General features: G+C 41.7%; 1 long non-coding RNA gene across 1 annotated transcript in view; it reads right to left on the reverse strand.

The window, feature by feature from the left end:
* Positions 1–9,057: 9,057 nt before the first annotated feature.
* LOC141156412 (uncharacterized) overlaps positions 9,058–14,925 on the reverse strand; it is a 45,176-nt gene continuing 39,308 nt past the window's right edge. Inside the window, exons 2-3 of the long non-coding RNA XR_012247610.1 lie at positions 9,723–9,831; positions 9,058–9,536 (exon numbers count right to left, since the gene is read on the reverse strand). This is a non-coding gene — a long non-coding RNA (uncharacterized lncRNA). The remainder of the gene's footprint in view (positions 9,537–9,722; positions 9,832–14,925) is intronic.

A 14,925-nucleotide genomic window follows, 5' to 3' on the forward strand; every position in this document is an offset into this window, starting at 1 on the left:
GGATAATTACTGTAATTCACTGTATTTGTGCCATGATACTGTAGGCGAACATATGAGCTGGTGTTACACTAATTATACAGGTAAAGCTCATATAGCCATGGAAGCCTGATACCGCTGCTTACATAATCACAAAAGTCCCATATGAATAACACAAGATGTAGCAGAGCTGTATGTGTTATTCTGCCACTTTGCATGTACATTACATTAATTGTGCACTATGGAAGACCTGTCACCTCTTCTGACTCCATTCTTTTACTTAATTTGTGTATTCCCCATCAGATAACAATTCTGGATCATCTTTTCTATATATTGTTACGTTCCTCTGTTATTCCTCCTGGAAACTCATGAATTGATATTTGGGTGTTACCTGCACAGTCTGATACTGTCCAAGCAGTGCTCACAGATTCTGGGAGTTCAAAACTTGCCAGTGTGAATAGGCTCAGAATAAAGGAGTTGTTCACTATTGTAAAACCCATTAATATTGGCCCCAGGGTGCTGCATAAATAATAAACAAAATCTATATGTACCTCCCAGACTGGCATGGCTCCTCTACCCTTAGCCCTATGTTCCTGACATAAAGTCACATGACCGCTGCAGCCAATCACTGGCTGCTGGTTGACTGCAGCCTTACAATTCCATCCAAGTTGAAGAACAGGAGATAGGTGGGGGACACAAGACTGAGAGCAAAGTAGTGTTGTCGGTCTGGGAGGCAAGTATAGATTTTTTTTTTGTATGTTATACTGCACCCTGGAGCCATTACTAAGGGGCTATCAAGTATTGGAGAACCCCCTAGCTCCATATTCTGGGCAGGAAACAGTGGATGAACTATTGACGACGTGCTAATGTGAAAGCAACCATTGAATGGTACCAGCAAGGTTTGGTGGCCAAATAATGACTCACACTAACATTAGGACGCTACGTCTGGTCACATAAGTATAACCCATGTGGAGAGGAGACAGGAAATTGCAGGCAGCACAGAGCCTTTTAACAGGACTGTGCCAGCTTTCACAGACATGTCAGACCTATAGGCGTCTGGCATACAGCAATTAGGTAATTTACACACTAAATTGACTCCACTGCACGCTCTGGTGTCAGATTCATTTTCACCTGCAAACAGGCCTGATAATATCGAGAATTAATTCTGACAAATTATTCCGGCACATTTATGGGAAGTCCTATAATTAATGATCTAGCAATAAAGGGGTCGACTCACAAAAAACATTCACAGCCTAAATGTCTGATAGGTGGAAATCCTACAGACGGAACCCGCATCTATCCGCAGACCTGGAATGCCTCATTGTCCAACCACCAGTGAGAGGTGCGCGCGCCTGAAAAATACCAAAAGATGCTCGAAAAGACTCATCCTAATTGTTTTTATTGTGCCACCACCCCGCTGTTCACATGTTCAGTGCTTTGAGCAGTTCTTTTTTTCCCACTTCAGCCTTTGAAGTGCTTGTCACTTCTTTGTAGTGGCACCTGATCAAAAACTATCCACAATCAGAAGGCTGGAAACGTGCTTCTGTTACAAAAAAAGCTCTTCCTAAAAACTTTTCAAAGCTGCTTCAGGGAAAGGAAAATCTCCAAGAGCTACGTAAAGAAGGAGTGTTTCTTGAAGTACTTTTCCTCTTCGAAAACTCCATTTATATCCACATCAAAAAACTCCAATCTGCACATTAGGGGATCTGAATACAATACTCTTGGCTGCAGTTGGAACTCCCATAGCAATAAGTGGAGAGAGCTGGTGCACTCGCCGCCGCCTCTCCATTCACTAGCAGTTGGACATCAACCGAAATGCAGTATCTGGGAACTCCTGTTTTGGAGATAAGCGTGGGTCCGAATGGTGGGACCTGCATCTATCAGACAGTTATCAGTAAAGGAGGCTGGAAGAACAAGAAGCAATAGGGTCTTATCCGGTGGTGGAGGATAGCCGGGTACGTGGAGGTGCTCACTCAATGAGGTTGTGTGATACACAAAGACTGTAGTAGCTGAAAATGTCAGCTGCCACAATCCCACTAGTGGAATCCAATGAAAATCAATATTGGAAAGAAATGGGTTAACTGCGCTGCTGAAGATTCCAGGTTTATTATCAACGCGTTTCAAAGTCATCCAACTTCATCAGGGTATTTGTGGTTTGTCCTGAAGAAGTCAGATGTCTTCGAAACGCGTTGATAATACATCACATGGTTCGGTCCCCTGGAATCTACAATAGGTTATCATCAGCAGCACAATTAACCCACTTCTTTCCAATATTGAATTTTATGAGACATTTATGGCATAGTCCATAGAAATGCCATACATGTATTCTGTGATACAACCCCTTCAATGGCAAATCACCATTATTTGGTATCAGGCATTCAGAAATGGTTCTATTTTGCTTGCAGCATAGGATAGCCAGAGCCATTGCTAGGCTTTCTTTCACCCGGGGTAGTTTGCTGCCCCAGTCTTGTATCTAAATACCCTGAAGCCTTCCGGCACCAAACACCGGTGCCCGTATTTATGCCCGTAGCATAGTTCTGTGCATATACGATTTAAAGGCTACCCTGCTTTGTACTAGAAAGCCATGAAAGCTCTGTGCATCCAGCAGTGCTGTGTTCATGGGGTCTAAAGGAATGATGTTATCATCCTAATCATTCCTTATGCAAGCGGAAGCAATTTGAGCTCCAGCTGCAATCTATAGGAATACTTTTCAGGCGACTCAGTGCCCCCCCTCTGTGAACTGCAGCTGTCACTCGATTGGAAAATTGCTCTGCAAATATTCTCCTTGCAGCTCCATCATACACCCCTCTATATACTATTAATGAGTAGAATATATCAGATTGGACAAAGGCGCAATGATTTTTTCTTTAAATCCACTAACCAGTGCAATGTGACCAGTGCAATCTATAACCAGTGCAATGTGACCAGTGCAATCCAGAATCAGTGCAATGTGACCAGTGCAATCCACTAACCAGTGCAATCCATAACCAGTGCAATCCATAACCAGTGCAATGTGACCAGTGCAATCCACTAACCAGTGTAATGTGACCAGTGCAATCCACTAACCAGTTCAATCCACTAACCAGTGCAATGTGACCAGTGCAATCCACTAACCAGTGTAATGTGACCAGTGCAATCCATAACCAGTGCAATGTGACCAGTGCAATCCACTAACCAGTGTAATGTGACCAGTGCAATCCACTAACCAGTGTAATGTGACCAGTGCAATGTGACCAGTGCAATCCATAACCAGTGCAATGTGACCAGTGCAATCCACTAACCAGTGCAATGTGACCAGTGCAATCCACTAACCAGTTCAATCCACTAACCAGTGCAATGTGACCAGTGCAATCCACTAACCAGTGCAATCCATAACCAGTGCAATGTGACCAGTGCAATCCATAACCAGTGCAATGTGACCAGTGCAATCCATAACCAGTGCAATGTGACCAGTGCAATCCACTAACCAGTGTAATGTGATCAGTGCAATCCACTAACCAGTTCAATCCACTAACCAGTGCAATGTGACCAGTGCAATCCATAACCAGTGCAATGTGACCAGTGGAATCCACTAACCATTGCAATGTGACCAGTGCAATCCATAACCAGTGCAAAGTGACCAGTGCAATGTGACCAGTGCAATACATGACCAGTGCAATCCACTAACTAGTACAATGTGATCAGTGCAATCCATGACCAGTGAAATCCATGACCAGTGCAATCCACTAATCAGTGCAATCCATGACCAGTGCAATCCACTAACCAGTGCAATCCATGACCAGTGCAATGTCACCAGTGAAATTCACTAACCAGTGCAATGTGACCAGTGCAATCCACTAACCAGTGCAATCCATGACCAGTGCAATCCACTAACCAGTGCAATCCATGACCAGTGCAATGTGACCAGTGCAATCCACTAACCAGTGCAATGTGACCAGTCCAGTCCATAACCAGTGCAATGTGACCAGTGCAATCCATTAACCAGTGCAATGTGACCAGTGCAATCCACTAACCAGTTCAATCCACTAACCAGTGCAATGTGACCAGTGCAATCCACTGACCAGTGCAATCCATAACCAGTGCAATCCATAACCACAGCAATGTGACCAGTGCAATCCATGACCAGTGCAATGTGACCAGTATAATCCATAACCAGTGCAATGTGACCAGTGCAATCCATAACCAGTGCAATGTGACCAGTGCAATCCATAAATAGTGCAAAGTGACCAGTGCAATGTGACCAGTGCAATACATGACCAGTGGAATCCACTAACCATTGCAATGTGACCAGTGCAATCCATAACCAGTGCAAAGTGACCAGTGCAATGTGACCAGTGCAATACATGACCAGTGCAATCCACTAACTAGTACAATGTGATCAGTGCAATCCATGACCAGTGCAATCCACTAACCAGTGCAATTCATGACCAGTGAAATCCATGACCAGTGCAATCCACTAACCAGTGCAATCCATGACCAGTGCAATGTGACCAGTGCAATCCACTAACCAGTGCAATGTGACCAGTCCAGTCCATAACCAGTGCAATGTGACCAGTGCAATCCATTAACCAGTGCAATGTGACCAGTGCAATCCACTAACCAGTTCAATCCACTAACCAGTGCAATGTGACCAGTGCAATCCACTGACCAGTGCAATCCATAACCAGTGCAATCCATAACCACAGCAATGTGACCAGTGCAATCCATGACCAGTGCAATGTGACCAGTATAATCCATAACCAGTGCAATGTGACCAGTGCAATCCATAACCAGTGCAATGTGACCAGTGCAATCCATAACCAGTGCAAAGTGACTAGTGCAATGTGACCAGTGCAATACATGACCAGTGGAATCCACTAACCATTGCAATGTGACCAGTGCAATCCATAACCAGTGCAAAGTGACCAGTGCAATGTGACCAGTGCAATACATGACCAGTGCAATCCACTAACTAGTACAATGTGATCAGTGCAATCCATGACCAGTGAAATCCATGACCAGTGCAATCCACTAACCAGTGCAATCCATGACCAGTGAAATCCATGACCAGTGCAATCCACTAACCAGTGCAATCCACTAACCAGTGCAATTCATGACCAGTGAAATCCATGACCAGTGCAATCCACTAACCAGTGCAATCCATGACCAGTGCAATGTCACCAGTGCAATTCACTAACCAGTGCAATCCACTAACCAGTGCAATGTGATCAGTGCAATCCACTAACCAGTGCAATCCATGACCAGTGCAATCCACTAACCAGTGCAATCCATGACCAGTGCAATGTGACCAGTGCAATCCACTAACCAGTGCAATCCACTAACCAGTGCAATGTGACCAGTGCAATCCACTAACCAGTGCAATCCATTAACCAGTGCAATGTGACCAGTGCAATCCATTAACCAGTGCAATGTGACCAGTGCAATCCATTAACCAGTGCAATGTGACCAGGGCAATCCATTAACCAGTGCAATGTGACCAGGGCAATCATTACCAGTACATGAATGATCCTTACATTCGGTTACAATCTATGATCTCAGATTACCAGGTGCTTCTAGTTCTGATAATCCATCAACGTTTAGAATTTTTTTCCATCAATTTAGAGTATTTCTGTTCATCCAATCCAATCTTTTTGGTACAGTAGTGTAATGTGGCCTCATTATTGGGCATACTGGATGTAAAATCATTACAGCTATTGCTACAGTTCACGTCCGCCACAACCAAAAGAAGATCCGCTGTCTTTATTCTGCTCTTTAACTCCGTAATGAGAGATAAGCCAAAGCGTAAAGCGCCCGGTGGCTGAGCCTGCTGACTCTCAGAAGGGGATCACGCTGTATTTGTGCTTCCCTGATCGCCTGCATCATGTGATTCTGTGGATTTTCCTGCCCTCCCCGCCCCCGCTCTTTAAAAGATCATATGGGTTTTATTTTCTCTCTTTCGCTTCCGCTAGTACAAGTCTCGCTGAAAAGTTGAAGGACAGGTTCAGACATGTCCAGCCATGGAATATAGAAAGTTACGTAAAAGGAGGAAGCGATGATATTGGTGTTGTTATTGGTGGGAGAATATGGGACAGAGACGACGGAGTGTAAAAACACATTAAGACGAGTACGGAAAAAAATAAAAGTCATATTTTACTTTTTTTTTAATACAACTGTATTTTTAGTATTTTATTATCCTGTTGACGTTCTTGTATTACAGGACTTTCTACAGAACCTTCTCCTCACCATTACAAATGTAGGGGAGTTCATGACAATCTCCATCTGGAAGATATAATCCTACTTTTCTGGGGATGGAGGGTTGTTTTGTGGTGGACTAAGCTACCACAAGACAGAAAGTCTCCCATCTTGACTTTGGTTTCTCCTCTTCTCCATATTAATCAGGTTTGTACAGTAATAGGGCAATATGGCATCCAGCATGGAAAAATCATGATGTCCCAATTGGATTAGAACTGGGTGGTAGAGCCTCGGTAGCCACCAGCCCCACATGTCCTTTCTTGTTTCAGATGAGGATCATTAGCTGCCACATATACTGACCATACTGCCAGTGTCAGACTGAAGAACATTGGGTCCACCAGAGGATTTGATTCTGAGGGCCCACCTTTCTCCCCCACTAGAGAGCCCCATAGCAGCTGCAAGGTTTGCACTATGAACTCTCCTGAAGGAGAAGCCAGGGCCCACCGAAGGATTCTCCGGTTCTCTGGTGGGCCAGTCCAGCCCTGCATACTGCCCTCAGACATCAGGTGCCCCATCGTGGAACTCAAGTTTCATATTGATGGTGATATTTCCTTTTCCACCTACACATGGAAACCTCCATCTTGAGACCGAAACTAACCTTTCAAGTCACAGAGGATCTTGTTCTGGGCATTATGTGTTGAGTTACTTTGCACTGAATATAGGGGTAGGGTTAAGGCCTCCATACACATTAGAGTCATGTCAGCAGAACCCACCGATTACCATCATCTAATCTATATAGGGGCCTCCGGAATAATCTGTAATGCTGAAATACAACTCGTGATCCTTCTGTTCCGGCCGGAGACAATCCACCACCAGAGGTGTGGCAGTCACTTACTCCCCTCACCACAGACTGCTGCAACAATGACATCACACCAGGCTGTCTAATCAAAGGAAGAGCCACGGACGACATCATGTGAGAGAGCGTTCTCATGGCTTCCATCCAACGGCCACAGATGATTGACATGACCGAAAGATCGGATCCTGCAGATCGATTACAACCAACTCTAACACTAAAGGAAAGCTTTATTGGGCTTTTTATGGGACATCCGCTCTGATTGAATACTGAAACGCTGCAGCTGATCTGATTGGCTGCAGCTGTCATTTGACAATGTCTCTTGACCACAGGGAACCATTGAAGGAACCAGTCCGGGGGGTAAGTATATATATATATATATATATATATATATATATATATATATATATATATATATACAGTACAGACCAAAAGTTTGGACACACCTTCTCATTTAAAGATTTTTCTGTATTTTCATGACTATGAAAATTGTACATTCACACTGAAGGCATCAAAACTATGAATTAACACATGTGGAATTATATACTTAACAAAAAAGTGTGAAACTACTGAAAATATGTCTTATATTCTTGGTTCTTCAAAGTAGCCACCTTTTGCTTTGATGACTGCTTTGCACACTCTTGGCATTCGCTTGATGGGCTTCAAGAGGTAGTCACCGGAAATGGTTTTCACTTCACAGGTGTGCCCTGTCAGGTTTAATAAGTGGGATTTCTTGCCTTATAAATGGGGTTGGGACCATCAGTTGTGTTGTGCAGAAGTCTGGTGGATACACAGCTGATAGTCCTACTGAATAGACTGTTAGAATTTATATTATGGCAAGAAAAAAGCAGCAAGTAAAGAAAAACGAGTGGCCATCATTACTTTAAGAAATGAAGGTCAGTCAGTGCGAAAAATTGGGAAAACTTTGAAAGTGTCCCCAAGTGCAGTTGCAAAAACCATCAAGCGCTACAAAGAAACTGGCTCACATGAGGACCGCCCCAGGAAAGGAAGACCAAGAGTCACCTCTGCTTCTGAGGATAAGTTTATCTGACTCACCAGTCTCAGAAATCGCAGGTTAACAGCAGCTCAGATTAGAGACCAGGTCAATGCCACACAGAGTTCTAGCAGCAGACACATCTCTTCAACAACTTTTAAGAGGAGACTTTGTGCAGCAGGCCTTCATGGTAAAATAGCTGCTAGGAAACCACTGCTAAGGACAGGCAACAAGCAGAAGAGACTTGTTTGGGCTAAAGAACACAAGGAATGGACATTAGACCAGTGGAAATCTGTGCTTTGGTCTGATGAGTCCAAATTTGAGATCTTTGGTTCCAACCACCGTGTCTTTGTGCGACGCAGAAAAGGTGAACGGATGGACTCTACATGTCTGGTTCCCACCGTGAAGCATGGAGGAGGAGTTGTGATGGTGTGGGGGTGCTTTGCTGGTAACACTGTTGGGGATTTATTCAAAATTGAAGGCATACTGAACCAGCATGGCTACCACAGCATCTTGCAGCGGCATGCTATTCCATCCGGTTTGCATTTAGTTGGACCATCATTTATTTTTCAACAGGACAATGACCCCAAACACACTTCCAGGCTGTGTAAGGGCTATTTGACCAAGAAGGAGAGTGATGGGGTGCTACGGCAGATGACCTGGCCTCCACAGTCACCAGACCTGAACCCAATCGAGATGGTTTGGGGTGAGCTGGACCGCAGAGTGAAGGCAAAAGGGCCAACAAGTGCTAAGCATCTCTGGGAACTCCTTCAAGATTGTTGGAAGACCATTTCTGGTGACTACCTCTTGAAGCTCATCAAGACAATGCCAAGAGTGTGCAAAGCAGTCATCAAAGCAAAAGGTGGCTACTTTGAAGAACCTAGAATATAAGACATATTTTCAGTTGTTTCACACTTTTTTGTTAAGTATATAATTCCACATGTGTTAATTCATAGTTTTGATGCCTTCAGTGTGAATGTACAATTTTCATAGTTATGAAAATACAGAAAAATCTTTAAATGAGAAGGTGTGTCCAAACTTTTGGTCTGTACTGTACATATATATATATATATATATATTTTATTTTTTTTCCCCTCTTTTGATATGGGCCACTTTAGCGGTTCAGAAGGGGTTGTCCAGTTGTGGACAATCCCTTTAATTTGTGTTTTTTTGTGACTTGATTCCCTTGAAGGAGTTTCATGAATGCATGAATATCTTCTATCATTACCGTTCTGCGGCCCTTCGGAAAGTCTTGTGACTCTGTTTCGGCCATAATGGGTTAAACATGGTAATGTTGTTAGCTGGAAGCAGGAGACAAATTCTGAAGAGTGTCAGAAATTCACAAAGTGGGTGAGTCACTGAGTGGAGTGAGAAAACTAAGACAGATAGCAGCAGTCTCGCCCACACATCAATGAAAGGGGAGGGAGCACAACTTAAGGAAAATTGGAAGCCGGCCAGGGTTAACCAAATAATGTCCGCGGTTGTCATATAAGGGCACTCACATCCTTCCGAGCATTGCAGTCTGCACTGAGCGCAAACCTCCTGGGGGTATAAAAGACAGAAGAGCATAAGTTAAAGACCTGGTGTGAATAAAGATAAAGCGAGCTGTCATTACATCTACAGCTGCTATAGGTTTACAGATCTAGTTTACAGAAGTATGCACCACTGTAAAGAGTCCGGTAGGCGGTCCTGGACTCCTCAAAAGTGGTGGATTGTTTATCAACTCACAGGCATCAATACTATGTGCTGATGACATTTGCACACGCTCATTAGATGCTTCAACATAAAAGGCAAGGTCAGGATCCAACTATTGGGGTCAATGTGCACTTGTTGTTTCCTGAAACAAAAGGAAATGAGAGTGGTGAGTGTGAACAATGTAATATTTCTCTACATAGCAAGGAACAAAAGGAAAAGCCTCACTGTGTAATATAAAGTTCAGTTACTCCTAAGGTCTAAGGGGTAGCGGTTGTCCGTATGGAGAGTGACACACCAGCCCTGGCACGTCAAGGTAAGGAGGCTTATTCACCATGCAATGCTCCTCTGGGAAATTTAATATGCAAATTGCCTCTTCAGAGAAAAAGAGGACTTGTATTCTATAGCGCCACCTATTGGAAGTGGCAATCCTACAAGTCACAATCAACCCTTTAACGAGTCATGCAATATGACTTAGGATAAAAGCCAAATCAGAATCTCAATTTGCAGACACGGTGTTTTGCGCTGTTGGCCCTCGTCAGTGCAAAGCATGAGAACTGATTTGGCTAGGTGAGAGGCTCTGGACTGAGGTCTAAGGGGTAGTGTTTCTCCTTATGGAGAGTGACACACCAGCCTTAGACCTCAGTCCAGAGCTGTGGAAACATTGCGTGTGTCAGTGTCTCCGGTACGTGTGGAAACTATCACAACACGTTTCGGACGCACGTGTGAAAGAGCCCTAAGTTTGATAAAAAATCTTGTCTTTATTCCATATAATTAAAAGGTAAGGCTATCCATACAGTAAAAAACTGTGCCCATGCTAGAATGGGCAGTATTTAACTGTATGGATATCCTTACCTTTTAATTATATGGAATAAAGATAAGATTCTGTAAGATCTCAATTTTATTTTTAATAAAGATTGTGATATGTAAAAAAAATATTGTAAAAAAGAAATTGAACACAAAATTTTGATTTAAACAACAGGTCATTTTCCGATGACACATTCCCTTTATGCTTCACAAATGGAATAAAAAAACTGATAAAACAAGACACATTTTTCAACTAAATTATTTTCCTGAAATAATGACGCTAAGGTTAGCCAAAAAAGTGGGGCTTCACTCCAGAGCCAGATGTCGGCAAGCAATTTTTATGTATATTTTCTGTCCCTATTCTGTAATTAGCAAGGTCATGGCAAAAGTCCAAGTGGGTAAATTCATGAATTGTAGCAGACTTTACCCATGAAAGAGTTCCCCAGGCAGATATCCAAGCTCCGGCGTCAGAAAGAAGGGCTTTACACAAGTTGTAGGAGACATTTCTATTTCTTTCTGTAACTTATTTTCAAGTTTTTTTTTGTTTCCATTGCAGGGTGAAGTGGCGGTAGTATTTTTCCTGGTGGTTATCTGTAGGTGGCAGCCTTCTAAATAATGCTTCCATCTCTGACAATGCACATTGGATGACAGACAATGATACAATAATGGTTTAAAAAAAAAAAAAAAAAAAGTATAAAATATCAATCTTGGCCATTTTAGACTTTATACATGAATTACAGCCTCTTTAATGCATGATTAAATCCGTAATATGCTGCCCACATTCTAGTATGTGTCCATCGCAAGATTTTTTTTTTTTTAAATGTCATTTTTTTGTTAGCTGTATGACACACATTGCACTATATGGCGGCACATTTAGTCTCTATGGACTATGGTCTGTGCATATAGCATTGCCAAATACATGAGACCCTACAAAGCTCTGGAATCGTGAGAGGGATATTATGGGGCAGATTTATCAATATAATGGCTGAAGAACGAGTTAACGGAGAACCTGTCAGTGAGCTTGTTCAGGCAGGATAGTTTAAGAGATATAAACTATCTCTTATCCTGAGCTCATGACATTCAAGCTAAAATATAGAGGAGCTCGGAAAAACAAAGAAAAGAGTTATACATTTTCTTGTGAGAACGAGCTCACTGATGGATTCTCAAATGATTCATTCTGCAGCCAGCAACAGACTGCAGCATAGAAGCTATAAAAGGCAAATGGTGCAAAATTGAACAAAACTCAAATGCAGAAAATTATTTTTAGCTGAAAATACATTTATTTAGGTAATGAAAAAAAAGTGTCCATATCCTTTATGCATTACTATCAGGGCAGGTGCAGACGACGTTTTTTTTCCATCCCAAAAAATCAGTCCGATTATACTATTTAGACTCTGATCAGAGTGGGATCCGAAAAAAAAAGTTTCTCCACCTTCTCCATTATGTCAGTTTGTGAAAATCGAACCGCACTTAGATGTCATCCGAGTGCAGTCCAATTCTTCTCACGGACCCATAGACTTGAATGAGCGAGTGCCGTCCGATTCTCGGAGGCAAATCGTGCATTCTGCAATTTTTTTCCTCGGACCAATCAGTCCAAGGACAAAAATCGGACATGTGCACGACCCCATAGAATAACTTGGGGCCGAGTGCAAACCGTCAAAATGACGGATAGCACTCATCCGATTTATACGGTCGTCTGCACAAGCTCCTACTCTTTGTTCCACTTACATTATCTACTTGTATACCTCTTAACCCAAACCTCATGTTCACGCCGTATTTTTATGCTGTTTTTTGTTTTATTGTTGTTATTAGTGTTTTTATTATTCAATATATTATATTAAAAACTATACTAATAAGTATTAATACCGTAATTATTATTAAAGTATTATACAAGTATTATAAGTATTATTATATATTAATATAATATAACTATAAGTATAAGTATTAATAAATAATAAGTAATAATATATAGTAATTAATAGTATTTTTATTATTCAATATATTATATTAAAAACTATACTAATAATAAGTATTATTAAAGTATTATACAAGTATTATAAGTATTATTATATAATTATATAAGTATTATAAGTATTATTAAAGTATTATACAAGTATTATAAGTATCATTATATACCGATAATTTATCATATAAGTATTATTATAAGTATTAATAAATAATAATGAGTAATAATAAAGATATTGTAATTATTAGCATTTTTATTATTCAATAAAAATACAATAAAACATGTCAATATGGAAATATAGCGGAACAGAATATTCACTGGCATTGAAATTCCAGCCCTCATGTCTGGGACAAGCATCCACGGGCCCAATCGGTCTGACTATATATTGATTTTTTGTATGTAACAATTGGATTTTGCGGCTCCCAAGTGTATACATATGGTTTCAGTCGTCTCCATCAAGCAGGTCAGGGTTGCACTTTTGCATTATTCACTGGTGGAGCGGACCGTGATGGGTCCATGACACATTTCCTTTATGAATATATATGTATGTTCCGGAGCAGAGGCACAGGGGTTTCATCTTATTCTCGTAGCTGTGCACCTCGGCCAAGGTTGCTCATATTGAGTCTAATTTGCTTCCGATATTGGATAGCCATGGTAGCCGGACAGGATAACGAGGGGTCTTGTAAATCATTTTTCTTCATGACATTGTGTCTAGGTAGCTTTCTATGGGAATATCACCAATCATTCCCCCCACTTTTATCCTGTAGACTGCATGATTCTGAAGCCTATGATCTTTCCTCCATGGGGTACAATGAAAATAGCTAAGTTAGCTCTTTAAAATTTTGCATGAATTTCACACCGATATCTCTATGTAACAGAAGCCTAAGTCCAGGGTCACACCAGCGTGTATTCTCTCATCGGGTCGATTATGCAAAAAATTGAGCTTGGTATACATGCAGCACATAAACGCATGTTCACAATGGCCATAAATCAGAGAAAACCTACAAGAAACAAAATGAACATAAACCCTGCTGTAACTAAATAAGTAAAAAGCAAAAGTGTATTTCAATAACATAGAGTTCTTAGTAACACTGTTTTTGATCAAAAATAGCATAAAAGTCATCCCACCACGGCAAGGTGACCCTATTCAACGTAGAACCGCCCTGAATAGGGTCACCTTGCCGCTGGTGGGATGGCTTTTATGCTATTTTTGATTCTCTCAGATGAGAAGATGGAGAGAAAATGTCTCCATCTTCTCCATTCTATCTGTCCGTGGAACTCAGACAGCACTCAGATGTCATCCGATTGCAGTCTGATGTTTTCCATGGACTCATTGACTTGTATGGCCGAGTGCGATTCAACTATCGGATGAAACTCTGGCATGCTGTGATTTTTTTCTCCAAGGAACAAAATCGGCCCCTTAGAATAACTTTGGTCTAATGTTTTGTCGGATCGCGCTCGGACCTAGAATACGGCCATGAGCACGAGCCCTAAGGGTCCTAAGACCTTACATCCGATTGGTAGATTGGATGATAGAACATATTATTTTCCCAGCTTAGTTTTTTCTCATCGGCTGACCTGACTGAAGACGTTCTTCAATACCCTTATTTATCTCCGTAGGTTGCGTGAATGTCTGACATTTGGGTCTTCCCTCCACCACTTCTCATCTCATTTTACAGCCCTTGTAGCCTTGAATCCACGTGCCGTTGAAGCCTCTCATGGCCATAACTGATGAACTTCTGCTCTCTAGGATAGGAAAAGTAATGGCTACACATTGTACAATATGTCACACTTGCCTAAAGTCATGTATGGAAAGCAGCTCGTCAATAACAGTTCAGACCACCGATTTGAGAATATGGCCCCAAGGCGTCTGTTATCTTATGAGGTGAAATGGTATCTCACACCATTACATTCTGAGATCCCCGGGCAGATTTACTGCATAGTATTGTACAAATGTGACACTGGGGACAACAGAGATGGAAGAGATGAATCAAAGCGTGAGCTGTGTGGGGCCATTAATCATACCGGATGAAGGAGCGGATGTCAGATGGCTTATTACACAATTCCTTTTTTCTATTGCTATTGATCTGGAACATAATCTCCATCATCTTTAAGGATCACTAAACGTTACCGGCCGTTAATGGCGATGAATTTTATGAAATGCCAAATGGTGCATTTGCCGTTAGACCCTTTTCCCCCCACAAATATTCTAATAATCAGGTTAATAGGAGCATGGAAAGATTCAACTAGACAAAAGGTTTGGTGTGAATCATTTATGCGGGCATTGTCTAACGTGCTGAACAAAGCTATGTTCATTTCCATTGTCAAAGATGTGGTATCATCTACCCGTTTCCCCCTTTGGCATCCATGTCCCCCCTATAGGTAATATAGATTGCCTTTTAGGACTACATATTTAGTAAGGATGTCTCATTCCGCAGATGAGGAACAGTATACCATCTCAATATG

Source organism: Phyllobates terribilis, unplaced genomic scaffold, assembly GCF_046119375.1.
Source record: "Phyllobates terribilis strain yellow unplaced genomic scaffold, ASM4611937v1 Scaffold_8__6_contigs__length_399053987, whole genome shotgun sequence".
In the NCBI taxonomy this organism is placed as follows: domain Eukaryota; kingdom Metazoa; phylum Chordata; class Amphibia; order Anura; family Dendrobatidae; genus Phyllobates; species Phyllobates terribilis.